The 20,795-nt window shown below is 41.8% G+C and overlaps 1 long non-coding RNA gene across 1 annotated transcript in view; it reads left to right on the top strand.

Annotated features, from left to right (window-relative positions):
• Positions 1-228: 228 nt before the first annotated feature.
• Positions 229-20,795, top strand: part of LOC120236893 — a 46,903-nt gene continuing 26,336 nt past the window's right edge. Inside the window, exon 1 of the long non-coding RNA XR_005529795.1 lies at positions 229-341. This is a non-coding gene — a long non-coding RNA (uncharacterized LOC120236893). The remainder of the gene's footprint in view (positions 342-20,795) is intronic.

Consider the following 20,795-nt stretch of genomic DNA (forward strand, 5'->3'; position numbering starts at 1 on the left):
TCGGATGCTTGTTTGCTGGTAAAAAGTACGGTACCCCACATCGTGTGACGAAACCCGCTTCAGCACCCCAAGCGGGGGAGCGTTAGCTGGTTCTGGGGAGGCGGGTGGGCGGAGCATCTGTTCCAAAATTTTGCCCCCAAGCGCCGTTGACAGTGTGCAGGCGGGTGGGGGAGCGGGGGACCGCGGTAAACAAACCCGAGCGGCTTTGGCGGGGTCGGAGATGTAGTATAAAACGTTAATGGGTGTGCAGGGCGCGCCGTTTCGCCGGCTGCTGGCCAGAGGTGCTAGGGAGGCGCTGACGGAAGCCCAGGAGAGGATGCACCTTCCCCTGCCTTGGAAAGGTAGACTTGGGGGGTGTGGGGACTGGGGGTGAAGGTGGCTCAGAAAAGAGCATCTTACAACCTGGAGGGAAAAAAAAAAAAAAAAGAAAAGAGAAAGAGAAAGAAACAGGGGAGATGTAAAGATAGATCAGGTCTATGATTTCAAGTGCTACCCAGCCAGATTCCATCATAATTCAGCCAGTCGCTGTCATTTTTTATTGAAAAAATTTCAGGAAAGTTTTCTCTCTTTGATTTCCAGAGTGCTTTTGCATAAGGAAAATGTTAAAATAAAATTGAGGGGAAAAACCGAGAAAGGAAATAAGGCCTTTCAAGTGCCTTTTGATTTCTGGGTCTGGAAATTAATTCTTTTGATAAAGTACTTTAAGATTTAGGATATTGTTGGTTGTATTACGGGTCTAATAGAAACGATATCCTTCATTAATTATAACTCAATTATATTTTACTTTGCTGTGAAAATTTCAAAAGTTTATAATAACTCAAATTATTCTCTAAATCACTCTATTTTCATATTACTGAAACTAGCATGTATACATTTTTGGGGTCTCTTGCGGCAGTGTAGCTCATTAATGATCTTAACCCGACGTCCAGCCCCAGCCTTCAGTCTTAACAGTTCTTAACTTCCCCGGCCATTTTTTAGTTCTTTCCTCCTCCAGTCCTTTCTAGCCAATTAATCCTTTACTTAATTGATGTAAGAAACGCTTTACTTACACAACGTAACTAAGCTCGTTGGACCACCGTGTACCAACCTGCCTGTGCCCTTAGTAAGAATTTGTTGGAGTTAAGAAAGTCCCCAGATGGACTGGCTAGCCTCAGGAAGCAGTGAGCTCATCATCCCTGAAGTGTGAGTCAGGCACTAGTCTGGATGACCCCTTGATAAGGACATTATAGACAAGAGACAAATATCAAATGAGTGTGAGGACTAGTTACTTTCAAAGTCTGTTCTAGATCCTTGAGATATGGTATTTCCAATCTTGGACTTTCTGGATATTCAATAGATTAAGCAATTTTAGAAACTCTAGAACATTTCTTCTAGAGTTGTACTGTCCAATATGGTAGCCAGAGCCATATGGAGCTATTGGGCGTTTGAATGTGGCTTGTCCAAATTGAGATGTGCTGTAGCTGTGAAACATACACCAGGTTCCCAAGAATTAGTATGAAAAAGAATGTGAAGTATCTCATTAATAATTTTTGTATTGATTACATGTTGAAGTGATCATATTTTTGATGCATTAGGTCAAATAAAAATATTAAATTTAAGGGGCGCCTGGGTGGCTCAGTCGGTTGAGCGTCTGGCTTCGGCTCAGGTCATTATCTCACGGTTTGTGGGTTCGAGCCCCGCATCGGGCTCTGTGCTGACAGCTCAGAGCCTGGAGCCTGTCTTCAGATTCTGTATCTCCCTCTCTCTCTGACCCTCCCCTGCTCACACTGTCTCTCTCTCTCTCAAAAATAAATAAAAACATTAAAAAAATTAATTTTATCTATTTCTTTTCCCCTTTTTTAGCGTGGTTACTAGCCAATTTTAATTTGCATATGTGACTCCCATTATTTCTAATAGACATTGCTGTTCTAGACCCACTCTTAGGATCACTTGAAACACTGTCTTTGAGAGGGCTGGTTAATAGGACTAGCTGGTAACTTCCAATTGCCATCCTAACTTCCCAAAGCCCAAACTCAGCCTCTGGAAACTTTAAAAAGAATTTTGCCCACACCTAACACCTACTGTTTCATCTTTAACACTTAGTATTGGGTTTGAGCCCAGACTATGGAAGTATGGTACAGATATGTCTGATTAAATCTGACTTGATAACAGCTTTCCACATTATGTAAATAGAGACTGGGGAATCCAGTATGTTAGGTATGACACTGGAAAACAGTTTAGACCCCAATCAAAGCCTCCACAGGTAACTTTTCACTGCTTGTCACTCTTTAGTGGATGGGAAGGCAGGGGGCGGATGGAACAATGTTCTCATTCTGTGGATGTATCTCTAATGGAAGACTTGAACAAATGAAAGGGTGCTCCATATTCTTGGGTAGAAATATTCAATATGATAAAGAAGACAATTAAGTTTATTAAATCCTAGCAAGTTCTGATTGTCCAATTCCATTCCATTGTTCTGTCAGCTTATGCACTCAGGACTATATTAATTACTGTAATTTTAGGATATGTGTTAATTTCTGGTAGCACGAATACTCCACATCCAACCAGACCCTTTAATCTTCCTTTTTTCAGAATCTTCCTGGATGCTTTCGCTTGACTTTTTTTGCCATTTGGACTTAAAATGAATTTGTCTAGCTGGAAATATAATTCCTCCTGACATTTAATTTAAAAAATGGAGTGGGATCTTTATCTCATACTTTATACCAGGATCGATTCCTGGAGGATTAAAGAGTGAAGTGTAAAAACGTGAAATTATAGACACACCAGAAGAAACTTCAGAGGACTTTTAGAAAATATAATCTCAGAGCTAGAAAAGTCTTTCCATCTATGAAAAAGCAGAATCTATTACATATAATATAGTTACATTAAATGACATAAGAGTAAAAATGTTCTGCACGGCAAAAGCTTTCATAGCAAAGTCAGAGACAATGGCATGGGCTGATAGTTGCACAACTATATGAATATACTTAATGTCACTGAGCTATACATTTAAAAAATGGTTAGGGGGCCTGGGTGGCTCAGTAGGTTTAGCGTCCGACTCTTGATCGCAGCTCAGGTCACGATCTCATGGTCTGGTTTGTGAGATCGAGCCCCATATTAGCCTCTGTGCTGACAAAGCAGAGCCTGCTTGGGATTCTTAATCTCCCTTTCTCTCTATCCCTCTCCCACTTGCACTCTGTCTCAAGATAAATAAACTTAAAAATAAAAAATGGTTAAAGTGGCAAATTATATGTGTATTTAAATACATACATACATGTGTTTATACTTACATTCATACAAACACACATACATACGTATATACACACCCAACTACTGGAAACATGTTAAAGTCTGTCCATGCTCTGTCTACAGGAATCTCATACACAGTGTTCTATGAATCCTTTGTGAGACACGGGTATGGTGGTTGACTTTAGGCTCTGAAATCAGACTGCTTCGGTTTGAGTCTCAGTTACCTAACTCATAAGACCTTTCGCAAGTTACTTCACTTTTTAAAGTTTCTATTTCTTTGGCTATATAATGAGGATGCATTTAACTCTCTCCTAAGGTTATTAACCTATTCAGTGGGATAATGTATGCAGTACTTAGCACAGTAACTGTTATATAATAAATACTAATCATTACATATTATAAACCATATAATTAACAGAGAGACCCAGTTCTTATTTTGGATTCTCAAGTAATCAACCACAATCTGCTATATTAACCTTGTAAGTATATTTCTCAGTTTAAAAAAAAATGTTTATTTTCAAGAGAGAGACCAAGAGAGTTTGTGTGTGGGATGGGGAGAGGGGTAGAGAGAGAAGGAGACAGAGAGGATCCCAAGCAGGCTGCACACTGTCAGTGTGAGCCCCATGCGGGGCTTGAACTCATGAACCATGAGATCATGACCTGAGCCGAAATCAAGAGTCTGTTTAATGGACTAAGCCACCTCGGCACTGCTATTTCTCAGTTTTGATTACTGCTGTTACCACTCCTTTTTTCTTTTTAAGTTTTAAAATTGATTTTGAGAGAGAGAGTGGGCACGTACAAGCTGGGTAGGGGCAGAGAGAGGGAGAGAGAATTCCAAGCAGGCTCTGTGCTGCCACTGGTGAGCTGAACAGAGGCTCAGTCCTACGTGGGATCGTGACCTGAGCCAAAACTGAATCAGACACTCAACTGACCAAGCCACCCAAGCACCCTACTGCTGTTACCACTCTTAAGAAGAACATATTTTATTGAATATTTAATAAACAGAATTAATATATTGCAAAAAATAGTTAAAATGGTAAACTTTTTGTTATGTATATTTAACACAAATTTTTTTCCTCTTTTTTTTTTTAATGTTTTGTTTATTTCTAGGAGAGAGAGAGACAGTGCGAGCAGGGGAGGGTTAGAGAGAGAGGGAGGCACAGAATCTGAAGCAGGCTCCAGGCCCTGAGCTGGCAGTCAGCACAGAGCCTGACGCGGGGCTCGAACCCATGAACCGCGAGATCATGACCTAAGCGAAAGTCGGACGCTTAACCGACTAAGCCACCCAGGCGCCCCACACAAATTTTTAAAAAGCTTAAAAAATAAGACATTTGTTCAGTTTAGGGCCATCTTTAATTACCTCAGAAAGGACCTGGTATAGATTTGTTTGTGGTACTGAATCAATAACATACACATACATACATACACACACTCACTCACACACTCACACAAATACAATGGCAATCTGGGAAAACGTTCACACCCCATATACTGAAGGGCGAATTTCCCTGGTAAATCTAGAGTTTCTACAAATCAATGAGAAAAAGCAAACCAACATAAAAATAAGAAAGATATAAACACAGTTTTCCAAAAGGGAACAAAAGGCTTTTAAAATGTGAAAGCATGTTCAACCATAGTTTAAAACTATTGGGATATAAGTTATATACAGAAAATACAAGTTTAGGCAAATATAGTTGCAATTAGTATCACTCAGATACAAAGATGGCCATTATCCTTTTTTGATAGTTTAACCTTTCCTTCCCTCCTTCCATCCAAGGCTGGGTGATTTTTTTTTTTTTTCCAGCTTCATTGGTGACCAGAGAAGCAAAGAGTTTACATGTGTAGAAGCCATGACCACCTTTCAAATTCAGTGTAAAATTCCTCTCAGTCCAAACCTGCTAGTCTTTGGCTTAGTGCCATCACTTTTTTTTTCCCCCATAGAAAGCCTCCTGAATCAGCCTCTCTTTCTTTTTTTAACACTAGGGCTAAGTGGTTTTATTCCATGTTGGCAAGTTTGGTTCAACATTTGAAAATCAATATCACCTACCCTGTTAACAGTCTAAAGAAAAATCGTAAATCCTATTAGTTGATGCAGCAAAGGCACTTGAAAAAGTCCAACATCCTTCATGATAAAAACTCAGCAAAAAAAAAAGGAATAGAAGCAAACTTTCTAAATTCGATAATGAACGTCTACAAAAATTACCTACAGCTAACATGATACCTACTGATGACAGACTGGATGCTTTACTACTAAAGCTGACTCACAGCAAATATATTATCTCTGGACACTCCTGTTCAGCACCCTACTGGAATCTCTAGCTGAGTCAGCCTCTTTAAGGGAGTACAGCCACCTTTCTTGACACCTCTCATCTATTTCTGCTTTTATTTTTTTAAATTATTTTTATTAAATAATCGAATTTTATTATTATTTTTTAAAAATGTTTTATTTATTTCTGAGAGAGAGAGAGAGTGTGTGTGTGAGCAGGGGAGGGTCAGAGAGAGAGGGAGCCACAGAATCCAAAGCAGGCTCCAGGCTCTGAGCTGGCTGTCAGCACAGAGCCTGGCACAGGGCTCGAACCCACGAACCGTGAGATCATGACTTGAGCCGAAGTCGGATGCTTAACCGACTGACACTTAACCAGGTGCCCTTATTTCTGCTTTTAATCCTATAAGCTGATGATCTGAGCCTCTCCAAAAATCATCACCTTATCTGGCTTTTCCTTCAAGTTTTCTATTCTCTTAAAAGCTTCAAGCAGAATTCATTATATGATAAACACAAAATATCAAATCAGTAGAGAGAGACTATATTATGGAATAAATGGTGTAAGGCCATAGGGTTATAGCCAACCACATGGGAAAAATTTTAAATCTCTCCCCCGCCCCTTCCCCATGTATACACACACACACACACACACACACACACACTATATTTTACATTATATACTGTGGGTTTACTTTTTGATTTAACAATTCCTCTTCTACAAATTTACTTTTGGGAAATAATCAGATTTATGACTAAAGATATATTTACCAGAATGACCCTTGTGAAGTTATATATTCGATTATAAAAAGAAACAAAAAGTAAACAACTGAACAACTCCTTAGATACAGGAGTACGGGATTCATTGTTTGAACTAACTATGGAATGGTACAAATCACAGTCATCAAAACACCCCAGGTAGCTTTATCTACCTCAATAGGAAAAGTTGTCAATAAATATTTAAACAGGCACAGAGGAATATTTAAGGTATGACCTCATTTTTGTAAACAACTTTTAACAAGAAACAACCATAAAGATATTGCAAATTTGAAAAATAATTACCCTTACAGTTCTTTAATGCAAAGTAAGTTTCTCTTTGTGTCTTACAGTCTCTTTTCGCAGACGTTGGCAGAGAACAAGCATTTCTATAATGCCTACCCCCTTTTTTTCTGCCTAGTTTCAGATATCATTAAATCCATATATGAATTATGAGGAGTGTGGGGGGGAGGTATATGGTTTTCTTCCCAGGGCACATAAACAAGGTATAAATATCATTCCCATTAACTCAGGAATATCTTAACAAACCATGGAAAATTGAGCCTACCCCATCTTTTTGGCACAAGGGACCGTGTGGGTAACATTATCCCAAACCTCACATTCCTAGATCATTGGCATTTGGCACACTTGAGGATTCTCTCTGGAATTCAGCAGATTAACTCCCTGTCTTAATTTTATTATTTAGGACGTGGCGCTCGGGAAATGGTTTTACATTTCTAGTTTGCTAACGAGACCAGTCTTGAACTGTCACTCTCTATAGGACTGACGTGAGGCACATCTTAGAATCTCAGAATACTAGGTATGGAAGATCACTGCGTCCCATGTTCATTTTACAGATGAAAATACTCAATACTCTAATCCTTGATTTCCTGTAAAATGGGGAAGTTAAACAAGTTGATTTATAGGTTCCTTCTGGCGTACAATCTGGGATTTCTGTTTCCTACTCAGGATCACGTAGTCCATCCCTGTGGATCAGGTTATTTTCCAGGGAAGCTGGAATCCTGATTTTTGGCTGAAAACCACATATTCGCAAGAGTCAGAGGAAGATGACAGTACAACAGTGCAGCTGAACAGTGAACATTTATTATCTTGCTAGAAAAAAGCGTGTGATAACTTAATGGTTGCTTAGTTGTGCCAAACACGGCTTCGCTTTTGCGTGCACACTCATCAAGCTGAGGGCCAGTGTCTTCAGCGTAGCAAATGGGAGTGTCGCCCTCTTTGGGCTGCTGGAGTAGATGGACAGGACCTCACAGCCATGATTATTACATGGAATTTAGGCGAGTGTTCTGAAGGATAAGTGTTATGAAGGGACCTCAAAGACTGTCTTACGCTCCTGCAGTTTGGGCCCCCTACAAAGGTGTCTAGCTGAGGGAGTAAAGGGGGCCTGACATCCAAACTCTTTCCCCAAGCCAGCCTGTGGTCCCCCCAAAGAAACAAGCCTTTAAAAACCCATCTGTCCATGAGGGGCCTTCTGTCCTTGCCCAGAAGTCCCCTGTGTTGTAATGGCTGCCGTGTAGAATGCTGTAAGCGTTCGAAACAGGGTGCCCAACCTAGTGGTGGCGGCTAGGAAGTCTCTCCTAAGGAAATGACCTTCAGCTGAGATCTGGAGGCTGAGCAAGAGTTAGCCAGTTTAAGGAAGGAGGGGAAGGAGAGTGACCCAGGCTTTGAGGGAAGGACTTTGAGGAAGTGAAGGAGGGTGCTTGTGGCTGGGAATGAATGCTTCGAAGGAGCCATGGGGAAGTCCAGACATGACAGGCTTTTGAAGCCACATTGGGAATTCTGGACTTGACTTTAAGAGCAATGGGAAGCCATTGGATACTTAAAGAGACTTGTGCAGCTTCAGCTAAACTTGCTTATTTCCTCATTTTATATAATTCTAGTCAAAGCCCTTCGTCTTGATCAGGATTATTTCCACAGGAGGTGGGAAAGAATGTTTAGGCCTGCGCCTTTTTTTTTTTTTAATATTTATTTATTTTTTGGAGAGAACAAGTAGGGGAGAGACAGAGAGAGGAGACAGAGGATCTGAAGAAGGCTCCGTGCTGACAGGCTGACAGCAGCAAGCCCGATGTGGGGCTGGAACCCACAAACCGTGAGATCATGACCTGTAGGCTCGCACCTTCATGTTTCAGGTGATGCTGTTTAATACACACAGTATAAAACACATTTTAAAACTGGCCTCGAGGTGCCTGGGTAGCTCAGTGGTAAGCGTCAGACTTCGGTTCAGGTCACGATCTCATGGTTTGTGCGTTGGAGCCCTGCATTGGTTCGAGCCCTGCGGCGGTCTCTAAGCTGACAGCTCAGAGCCTGGGCCTGCTTCAGATTCTGTCTCCCTATTTCTCTGCCCCTCCCCCACTCATGCTCACTGTCTCTCTCTCAAAAATAAATATATTTTTAAAATATATATTATAATATAATATAATATATTATAATATTATAATAGAGCGCCTAACTTAGTGGTGGTGGCCAGGAAGCCTTTCCTAAGGAAATGACCTTCAACTGAGATCTGTTGATATTATATCTAATTTTATATGTGATATTATATATAATTGTACTATTACAGATGATTTTATAATATTAAAAGAAAAATCCTGGCTTCAGTAAATGAAGGGGACATGAAGTCCTTGGACCATCAGGAGGTTTACTGACCACAACTGATATATTGTAAGTTTGATGGAGGACTCGCCCTCCTCCCCGAAAGTAACGATGGCCTGCTGTTGGTCTGTAAACAATGGAGCTGAGGAAGTGAATCTCACCACTTTGCCTCCACCCACTAGCTACCGGCTCAGCTTGCCTCATCTTCTCATGGAAGCTGGTTGCCTACTTGTTTTGGGTGCCAGCCCATGTTTTGCCCTTTGCCAGTACAGTTGGTGTGAATCTTCCAAGCAGGTGAACAGCTTAGGGGTGAATGCCAAATCCCTTTCTTAACAGTTTTTGTCTTCCATTTTCACTGGGCGACCGGATTGAATGCTTACAAGTGCTTTGGCCGAAGGATTCACTATTTATTTGGTTTTGGAAAGAGACTTCAGAGGAGGGGTGATAAAAATGGACAGCTCATGGAGTTTGGTTGTTGTTGGTTGTTTTTTTTTTAAACGGAAGATTAGGAAAAGAGAGACCTCTGCTGGCTAAGCCTATAGAACCACCTGCGTTTGGTCTGCGACCCAGCAAGAAGCTGTCCCTTAAGCTTGTGCGAGGGGTTCACAAATTCACTGCTCCCTGTTCCTTTCCTCAGCTGTCAACTTGGGTGTTTTTGGAGCGAATCTAAGTGACCTGTAATTCCCAGCCCCAGTCACCGTTGCTTTGGTTTCAGTCTCTAGGAAGAGGGTCAGTCTTTATACTGCTCGAAAACAAAAGCTCTGAATAGCAGCACCAGCGGACACCCGGGTCTGAAATAACTCCTACACCTTCTCTTTGTTTCCTTTCTCTTTTCTGCCCTGCACCTCCCTGCCTCCCCTCTGCCAGGAAAACAAATCTTCACTCAAAAGGGAGCAGCTGTGATGGAGAGAGAGGAGGAAGTAAGCACTTAGTAACCGCTTATCTGTAGCATATCCTCGACTGAAGATTGTGGCCGAGGGCCCGAGGGTGGGGTGATATACCTGAGCAGAGCTGGGAAGCCCATGGATGCTGGAGTGGAGTTCCATCTGCAGAAGGCAGAGGGTGGTTATGTGGGAGAGGGAAGTGGGGGGATCGTCTCCTTGAGCCCCTTATTTGTCAGCAATGACAGCAATATGAGTGCCTAGTATGAGCCAGGCCCTGGGCCAAGTATGTTACGTACCTTAATTCTGTTTCTTGCTTCGCCTCTCTCTTTACGATTTTAAAGCCCTCTTTCTCTAGAAAGAAATTAAAAGTAGGTAAAGAATTTAGAACAAAGCATGCATAAAAATAATAGCTATGTGTGTGTTTGCCATTTTGTTAGTATCTTTTGACTCTGGAGTATTCTGGAATATCCCCCCCCCCCCCACACACACACATAGAAGAAGAGTCCTTCCCTGTGCTCACTGGGTAAGTCCTAAGCTCACTCCCAGGCCTGTGATGCAGAGAGCAGAGGGGCCTCTTGGGTCTGGCACCTTGTTTCCACACGATGGCTCCACGTCCTGTCTTCCCAGGCCTTAGCGGGAAGACCCGCTCTTCCTCCTTAAACACTCATTCTCACAGATTTCAGCAGCCATTTCTGGATTGGCTAAAGCAGGAGCTCTTAGTATCAAGTAATGGTCACATTAACACTGTTGAGGGATCTTAAATCATCTGGTTCAAGCCTCTCTTTGGGGAAAATTGAGGCCCAGAGAGGTCGTCAGCTGCCCAAAGTTACCCGACTAGGGGGTGGCTGAGGCAGGACTGGAACCCAGAGCTGGGTTCTTGACCCGGCACCTCCTTTATGACACCCAAGCCATCCTTGCTGTCCATTGTGTGACAGATGGTTTTTAACTTGACTTTCTGATCTTCCTCGCTGGTTGTCTGTCAACCATCCTGTTTTCTTTTGTTTTTAAATTTTTTAATGTTTATTATTGAGAGGGAGAGAGAGACAGAGCTCAAGCAGGGGAGGGTTAGAGAGAGAGGGAAACACAGAATCCGAAGCAGGCTCCAGGCTCCGAGCTGTCAGCACAGAACCCGACGCGGGGCTTGAACTCACAAACCGCGAGATCATGACCTGAGCCGAAGTCGGATGCTTAACCGACTGAGCCACCCAGGTGCCCCGACCATCCCTTTTCTAAGGCGCCCACTCCTTCATACTGCACAGGGGCAACGCGGGGACAATTAGAGCAGCCACCAGGCTGCTGCTCCAGGCAGTTTCCCTCCCTCCCCTAAATTCACGTCTTCTGTTTGCACCTTGTTAGTGCAGTAACAAATCACTTGACTCACACATTTACCAAGTGACATTCCTGGACCTTTTACCCTGCTCTGAAATGCCTATTGATTTTGGCATTCCTGTGCTTCTAGGCAGTCTTGAGTTATATTTCATGCGTGCTTTAAGTTTGTGTGTGTGTCAGAAGCTGCCTTTTACTGATTTTAACACTCTCTGATTCCTCAGCATAATACAGTGCCTTTGACGGGATACACAGTCTCCTAACCCAACAGAATAAATCTCCAACCCTGGGAATTTCAGGTATTGTGGAAAGCCAGTTATATAGCTGTTTTAAAGCGGGGTGTCCTTTTAAGAGTTTCAGACTATGCCTTATAGTTCCTAATGTGGTGCCCTGGGTCTGCTGTGAACATTTGCCAAAGGTTTGGAAATGATAAATCGCCTGACTTGAGTACTGTGGCAGAATTGATTCATTCATGGAGCTGGTAGTTATTTAAAGAGTGCTTGTCAAGTGTGCTGGACCCCGTTAGGCCCCTGAAGGCATTTGAAAAAAAGGTTGACATATGCCCGTCCGTCCGCTTCTGGCTGCCCGGAGGGTGGATAAGATGGATGCAACTTGAGGAGTCACCCTTTGTTTCTGAGGATAGAAGGTGCATTGTGGAGGATAAAGATCCAGAAACTATAGGGGATGCCACGCCAGCTCTGTGCCGCTTATCTCCAGAATTCCTCTAAGGAAAAGAAAAATACACTTTTATCTGGTTTAAGCCACTATTATTTCTGGTCTCTGTTACTAGCTGCCAAATGCACATCTTAACTGATATAGAAGTCCTTGAGGATTTTTGAGCAAGGGACTGATTCTGATTGGTTAGCTATGCAAAGAGCCAGATTCCAGGAGGGAGAGGGGGTGTTCCGGGCCATACAGAGAGATAAAGTTGGCTTGACAGGTGGGGACGGATAGTGGGGGAGGCTCTGAAGGAAGAGAATACAGATCTTGCACAGGGTCATTGATTTTGGTCCCCCCCCCCCCCCCCCCCCCCCCCCCCCCTGTTAAACTCTTGTTCTACAGCGGTTATTTAAATATGTAGTTACTGAGTGATTTGCATTGTGCCGTTGTTAGGTGGCCCGAAAGCTAGGGAGATTGAGAAGATGGGTATTCTTTGTGTCATAAAAAGGAGCAGGCAAAAGCTGGCACAGGAAAAGAGTATCACTTTTACAGTAAAGTGAAGTTACTGTGTTTTCTGAACTCCTGCAGACGTTTTCAAGGAAAGAAACTTTTGTTACATGGGACTGTCTAATCAAGATACATTTGAAATGTATCATTTCCTGGGGAGCAACTGTAAGTAATATTTAAAAAATCTATCTTGGAGTAACTTGCAGGGTAAAGATACATTTCATATGCTAAAAATCTCTATAAAGGGAAAATCTACTTTATTAACTTACTCTAAGCTTCACATCACATCTTCCTAGTGAACTTTTCATCTTCAGGTTGGGCAGATAGTTTCACATCTTTTAGGAGACATTTCATTCTTGTTTAAAGGGCTTATGAAAATGTAATCGTATAGCTGTAATATAGCATAGTGTTCTTGTGAACTAGATGTGCTAACTTAATATCTAGGTCTCTTGTTTCCTTGAAAATGGGTTGGGCAGTTCCACAGTTCCTTCCAAGCCTGGCTCAAACAGGTAATTGGAAACTTACTACAAATTTTAAGGTCCCTTAAGGCACTGGACTTCGGTCTTTCTCTCCCTGCACATAGAAAGGCAAATGTGCCCAGTGTTACCTGAACATTTCTTGTTCATTAATTATGTCTCTGCACTCTCTCTCATTTGGAAAAAATGCATTAGAATGCAAGTAACTGAATAGTAGCTTGCACCTGAAGTATCTGTTGCAAACTTCCATGCCACTTCAATTAAAAAAAATTTTTTTTAATGTTTTATTTATTTCTGAGAGAGAGATAGAGACAGCACGAACAGGGGAAGGTCGGAGAGAGAGGGAGACACAGAATCTGAAACAGGCTCCAGGCTCTGAGCTAGCTTTCCGCACAGAGCCTGACACAGGGCTTGAACCCACGAACCATGAGATCATTACCTGAGCCAAAGTCGGACGCTTAACAGACTGAGCCACCCAGGCACCAGGTGCCACTTCAATTTTAATAGCATCTGTGATTACCCCTTGCTCACCGTGGGGGAAAAAATAGGAAAAAAAAAATGATTGCAAATATTAAGTTTTGATTTACACCTCCTTGAAGTACCTAGGTTGGATTTGCACCTAGGGGAAAAAAAAATCCCCAACAGTCTGAGAAGCAGATGTTCTCTCCCTGCGCATAAACAGATAATAACATGAACCAACATTTATGGGACATTCAGTGTGTGCTAAGTCACTTATCTACATTATTTCTTTTACTCCTGACGAAAATTCCGAGAAATAGCTGTTTCAACGAGGAAACTGAGTCTTGGAACTAACTATTGCTCCCTGTCACATTCGGCAGCTGAATGAGGGCTCAAATTTAGGTCTCGCTGACTCTTCTGACTCTCGCCTGGGTTTACAGGCTGTACTGTTATCCTTGTAAATAATCTCAATGAGAACAAGACCAAGTGGCCCAGGGTGACACTCGATCCCAGACCATTCTCTTTCGCTTTCTGCCAGATTGGAAGAGTGTATAGTGATTAAATATTTCTGGCCAGCAATATCTTGCCATTTATGGAAAAATGATACCCCCTAATCTTTAATAATTGTTTCATTAAGAACAAAAACAAAGCTCCTGCTAAACTTTGGAATGACTATAGGAAAATCTTAGTATCTCTTGCACCTTAGTCTCCCTCTCTCCTCGGCAAGGAAAGAACAGTATCACTTTCCAAAGTTGCTTTAGGAATAAGACAGAGACAGAGGATGCTACTTAGTTATGATCAGTAGACTTTTTTTCTTGTTTCTTTTCTTTTTTTTTTTTTTTTTTTTTGTGGCAGGCCACGACATTTTAAGGTTAGGAAACCCCTTCTTAAGGGATAAGGCCGTTTTATGGTAAAAGAGGCTTGGAAGCCCTAAGGAAGGAGGTTATTATTAAAATATGAGTTTGCCTCTAAGGTCCTGTTGTTTTTTAGCTCCATATTGATTCTGGTGCTTCTCCAAGGCCACCTTGTCAGTTAGGTAAGATGACCTGATCCAAAGTCTTATATTTGCTAAACTTGTATGTGTTAGGTTGCTACCTCCTATCTCATTTGCCTGGGAGGGGGGGACCCAGCTTGTTTTGGGGGAAGTTTAGCAAGAGAAGAGCCAAGTGAAGTTAGCTAATTTGTTAATTTAGCAAGGAGACTCCTTAGAAAGATCGTTTCATGGGGTGTCTGGGTGGCTCAGTCTGTTGAATGTCTGACTTTGGCTCGGGTCATGATCTCATGAGTTTGAGCCCCACATCGGGCTCTGTGCTGACAGCTCGGAGCCTGGAGCCTGCTTCAGATCCTGTGTCTCCCTCTCTCTCTGCCCCTTGCCTGCTCACACTCTGTCTGTCTCAAAAATAAAATAGAATAAGAAAAACATTAAAAAATTTTTTTTACAGATTATTTCATTTGTGTGGATAAGGAGGGCCTAGGGTGGTTTTCTTGTCTACTGGGTTTTGAAGGTAATTTTGTAAAGAATAATTAAGGCTTAGGTTTTCTTTTGAGCCTGTCAGTTAGATCCTGGGAAAGCCAGTTGCTTTTTGGATGGGAATACACCCACAACTGGGGGTGGGAGTGGGTTGGGTGGGCGGAGGCGGGGATCTGATTAGCTGAAATCTGAGTCTTCCTCAATGCGCCACCACAGACCTGTAGGTGGGGTCATCATCTTCGCGTCGGGTGTCTAGGCCAAGCTTATGAGGGAAACGAATAACCTCCCCATAAGGTGGTCCACATGAGCCACTGAAATAATGTATCTGAAAGTGCTTTATAAAAGCATTTTTATAACGTGTGGAAATGACGTCCAAAGAAAGTGCTACAAAACATCAGCTATTACTAATAAGATTGTAATTCAGTATTAATTAAGCCTAACTGCACAAGGCTGATGCATACACACATGGGGCAACTTTTCAAAACATTTCCTCTCCTTACCTGTTCACAAATATTCCTCAGCATTCACTCCCATGACTCCCTGCTTTCTTCCCTTTGCATAGTATATTCATATAAACACATTTGTTCATTCCGTTTTAGCAGCCGGAGCGTGTGTTTGGTGTCCTTAGTTGCTCTGTTGTGTGTGAAGTGAACATTGCCTACACATTATTCTTTACTTCGGGAACGCTGGGAACAATTCAAAGCCAAGGGCATGTTGTAACACTACTTAATAATCCAATGTCACATGGCCCAATCTTGGAATAGTAGGTATGTTTTCTTTAGGGCTGATGTCTTAGACCTGTTCCTAGGGCCAGAGCCTCATTACTAAGCACAATATTTCCTAGCTAATCAAATGAGAACCAGAGCATGTTGGTATGATCTCACTGCATTAGTGCTTGGCATAATTTCTTCTCTGGTCATCTGGCTGAATCATTAAGATAGCTAAAATTATTGTACGAACAATGGCTCTCACACCTGGTATGAGGAAGAATTACCTAATGTAACTTTGAGGATGCTCATTTGCACAAAATTCAGAAAAATATCGATCTGGAAAGAAGTTATGTATCAGTTTTCTTTTTTTCTGTATCCATTTTCCTTTTCCTTCCTTCTTCCAATAAAAATGTATTAAGTACCTACTGTATGCTATGCATTAGGTATAAAAAATAATCATCTCTGCTCTCAAGCCCTTAAGGAGCTCAGGGGTGTGTGTGTGTGTGTGTGTGTGTGTGTGTATGATCACAGTACAATAAGTTATGAACAATGAGATAGGTAAGAATAACCTTTTGTGAGCGTATATGTGTGAGAAGGCAGCTTCGGGAAGGCTCTGTGGAGGAGATGTTATGTTAACTATTGAAAGATACGTAGGAACTTGCTGGGCCCAAATTCAACAATCAAGAGTAGAAGAAGGGGCATCCTTTGTGGCTAAACAAAATCTACAAAGGAACCAAGGCAGGGAGGAGCATGATTGGGAAATATGATGTATAGTCTGGTGCTCCTCAGCTTGGGGGATTACGATGTCATGTTCCGGTGTTACCAGTGCGTGGATGTGTGGTTTACAGAGGTAGACATTTTGTGGACCTGCTCCCGAGGCTCCTCTGTGGCTGTGGTAATCATCTGCTACAATGTGTTTTTTGCGGGTCACAATTACTTTCCCTTTACTTCATGCTGTGGGATTCTGGAGGGTCAGTAGAGTGCTTCTTAGTCAGTTCTCTGTGTGGAGAGAGACCTGAGTGAACCTCTGACCCCTGAATCAACTACCAGTTGCCTCCCGCCACGAAATGGGAAATGCACAGAGTAGACTCCAGGATAAAATTACCTTATCTCATTTGAATGACCTGTTCTGGTAAATAATGCTAGATTTCAAGAGTTACACCACCTCATTTTACCCAGACTAAGGTCGAGTTTAAGTGGCTTCCTCCATCTCTTTTCTCCTGTGCTTCAATCTATTTTCTACCGACTGTCTACAACAGAGCCTTCTCCAGAAGTGCAAGCAGCCCCGGGTCCAGCTTACAATGGGTGTGGAAGGGCGCACAGAAGGAAGGTATAAGGAGTGACAGGTTTAAGACAGAAAAAGCCATGATGGATTGAGACGTGTGGAAAGAACAGCCAGAGGAGTCTCATGGCTCCCAGGTATGGTCTTACTTCTGTATGGCTATTGTGTTCAGTCATTGGCTGGAGGCAGTCTTGGGAAGCATGGCCTCAGCCCAAAGTCAAGTGTGGGTTTCAGGCGACTGGCTTGAGGACTCCCCAGTGGCCTTGCCGAACTTTCTTTAGAACCGCACCGCGATCCAAGACACTTTCACTCAACCTTCCTTCCTTCCCGCTCTCCTTCACCCAAGGTCAGATGTGCATCGTGGCTGGGCAGCTTCCCCAACTTCCCTTGGCTCCTCTTCACTTCCTCTACAGATGTTTCCCCTAGTAAACGTGTTGCATGTCTAACTACATTTTGGTGGCTCCATTTTGGAGGACCTAGAATGATACTGCATGAAAGGAGCAAAGGAGTGCTGTTTTTAGTTCTCTGCTCTTTACTACTGAGATTCGCGAGGAGGAAAATGTATTGCTTTGATCAAAGGAAAATTTTAAAAAGAAAAGAGAGAACAGAAAGTGTGTCAATAAGTCAAGAGAAAGCTGTTGAAAAGGATTAGAGTCCGATAAAATAGGGATAATAGGGAAAGAGATACTGGAAGGTGCAACAATTTAAAAATATTTGAATAAGCATGATGTGGAGGAAGGTATAATAAAAATGCAATGTCATGTAGGGTCACCCCCCCAAGATCTGTTTAGTGGGAGTCACTAGCCTTCACTTGTTCCTGTTTGAGTCTCAGCTTCTCCTGAGCTTCCTAGCTCATTCTTTCATAATAAAATTCCTCTTTCACAGTGTCAATTCAGTAATTAAAATTGTCCAGTTTGATGTCTAATCAAAACTCAATATTCATTCCAGTGAAAAACTTTTCTTCTCCTTACCTATTCCCGGGACAAGAAATATCCTATGGCTTCTTGAATTCCAGGCAAAACTGGTACTCTGTCTCTTCTGTTTCATTCTGTTTGCCAAAGCAAGTCACATGGCCAACTCCAAAGGTAAAATTCAAGGAAATATACTTGTTCCTGAGTCAGAAAAACTGCAAATTACATGGTAAAGTGTGCGGGTAGAGAGGAAAGCAAAAGTTAGGGCCAGGAATTCAATCTCCCTTAGTACCAAGGGGAGAAAAATCTCTAAGTAGCAGTGCTTGGTGCCTGTGACCATCCCTTGACCATTCCCTGCGGCCTGGGGGGTGGGACATGGTAGTATGATTAGCAGCTACAATAGGACCATGTGCTTGACATGGGTAAGAACCGTTTCCCCCCAAAGAAAGAGATGCTGATCCAGGAAGAAAGGAGGAGGCTAAAAACCGAGCAAGCAGCATCCACTCCCATGCCTCCTGGGCCTTCGCTTCTTGGTGCTTTTACATAGTCCTCTTTCACATAGGTACTACTAAGATCCTTTTTTGTTTTTAATGTTTATTTTTGAGAAAGAGAGCGAGGGAGAGCAGGGGAGGGGCAGAGAGAAAGAGGGAGGCAGAGGACCCCAAGCAGGCTCTGTGCTGACAGCTGAGAGCGCCATGTGGGGCTCAAATTCACCAACTGTGAGATCATGCCTTGAGCTGAAATCAAGAGTCGGTTGCTTCACCCAGTGAGCCACCCTAATATCCTTTTTATAGCTGAGAAAATTGAAGTTAAGAGCGGTTATGTAACTTGCTCAAGATGACACATCTTGAATGATGGAAATTTGTGGATTAAAAAAATAGATTTAGGGGCTTCTGGGTGGCTTAGTCGGTTAAGCAACTGACTCTTGATTTTGTTTCAGGTCATGATCTCACGGTCCGGAGATTGAGCCTTGTGTCTGGCTCAGCACAGAGCCTGTTTGGGATTCTTTCTCCTCTCTCTGCTTCTAGCCTGCTTGTGCTCTCCCTCTCCCTCCCACCAAAATAAATAAACTTAAAAAAATAGATTTACCTAAGGGTGGCTGGCTGGCTCAGTCAGTAGAGCATGTGACTCTTCATTTTGGGGTCATGAGTTCGGGTTGGGTGTAGAGATTACTAAAAATAGATTTATCTAATCACCAAAGCCACAGTAATCACGAGAGTGATGTTTATTGAAAAGACAGACACAAAGATCAATGGAACAGAATGCAGAATCTAGAAATAGACACACCCATGTATTGTCAACCAATTTTTTTTAAAGATATTATTTCTAAGTAATCTCTTGAACCCATAACCCCAAGATCAAGAGCTGCATGCTCTCCTGACTGAACCAGGCAGGCACCCCAACCAATTTTAAATAAAAGTGCAAAACCAAGTCACTGCAGGAAGATAAGTCATTTTGGTAAATGATGTTGAAACAAATAACAACCATATGCAAAAAAAAAAGAAGCCAAAATAAAGAAAAAAAAAAAAAGAATCTCAACTCACACGTTTCGCCTTATGGAAAAATGGATATGCAAAAACCTCACAATGGATCACAGACCTAAATGTAAAATGTAAAACTATAAAGCTTCTAGAAGAAAACATAGAAGAAAATGTTTGTGAACTTGGATGAGGGAAAGGTTTCTTATATATGATGCCAAAAGCATGATCCCTCAATAAAAAAATTCCAAATTGGACTTCATCAAAATGAACAACATTTGCTTTGTGAAACTGACTCTAAAAGAGAATGAAAACACAAACCATAGACTAGGAGAAATAGTTTTGAATCACATATCTGGCAAAGAACTTGTGTGCAGAATATACAAGAACTTTAAAAACTTATCAATGAGAAAATAACCCAGTTAAAAATGGGCAAAAATATTCTTTTATTTTCATTTTATTCTTTTATTCTATATCCTTTACATAGTATTTTATTATTATAATCTGAATTTTTGTTTTTGTTCCTCTTGCCTCAGGACACATATCTAGAAAAATGTTGCTATGGCTAATGTCAGAGAAATTACTGTCTGCACTCTCTGCCAGGATTTTTGTGGTTTCAGGTCTCACATTTAGGTGTCTAATCCACTTTGAGTTGATTTTTGTGCATATTGTAAGAAAGTGGTCCAGTTTCATCGTTTTGCGTGTAGCTGCCCAATGTTCTCAATCCCATGTTTTGAAGAGACTTGTCTTTTTCCTACTGCATGCTCTCTCCTCCTTTGTTGAAGATTAATGTAATCATGGCTTTACTTCTGGGTTTTCTTTCAAATATTTGAAGCTAAGAAGGCACGGGAGGCATGGGAGTGGGTGCTGCTTGTTCTGTTTTTAGCATCCTCCTTTCTTCCTGGATCAGCATTCTGTTCTATTGATCTATCTGCTTGTTTCTGTGCCAATATCATACTGTTTTGGTTCCTATAGCTTTGTCAAATATCTTGAAGTCTGGGATTATGATACCTCCAGTTTTGTTCTTTTTCAAGACGGCTTTGGCTATTTGGGGTCTTTTGTGGTTCTGTACACATTTTAGAATTATTTGTTCTGGTTCTTTGAAAAATGCTTTTGGTACTTTGATAGGAATTGCATTAAATCTGTGGATTGCCTTGAGTAGTATGAACATTTTAACAATGTTTGCTCTTCAAAAAATGGACAAAGGGTTTTGAACAGATACTTCATGAAAGGAGGTACACAGATGGCAAATAAACACATGAAAATATGTTCCACGTCATCAGTGATTATGGAATCGCAAATTCAAACCGCAATAAGATAATACCACATGCCTATTAGAATGGCCCCAAACCCAAGCCAACACAACCCAACTAAACCCAAACTAAAACAAAACAAACCCTGAAATGCTAAATGCTGATGAGGCTGTGGAACCACTGGACCTCCCACACAGTGCTGGTAGGATGCAAAATGGTACAGCCACTTTGGCAAACTGTGTGGCGTGTCCTTATAAAGATAAACACGCACTTACCATACGACTCAGTGATTCTAGGTATTTACCCAAGAGGAACGACAACTGAAGTGCATGTGAAAAACATTGTACGTGAGTATTTGTTGCAACTCTATTCACAATCATCAAATACTGGAAACCAAAACGTCCATCAACAATTGAATGGATAAACAGACTGTGGTGTGACCATACCATGGAATATTCCTTAGCAGTAAAAAGGGATGAACTACACACACAACAACCATGAGCCAAGGAACACAGAGCTTC

The sequence above is a fragment of the Hyaena hyaena genome, unplaced genomic scaffold (genome assembly GCF_003009895.1).
Source record: "Hyaena hyaena isolate Hyena2069 unplaced genomic scaffold, ASM300989v1 scaffold_164, whole genome shotgun sequence".
NCBI classification, from domain to species: Eukaryota; Metazoa; Chordata; class Mammalia; order Carnivora; family Hyaenidae; genus Hyaena; species Hyaena hyaena.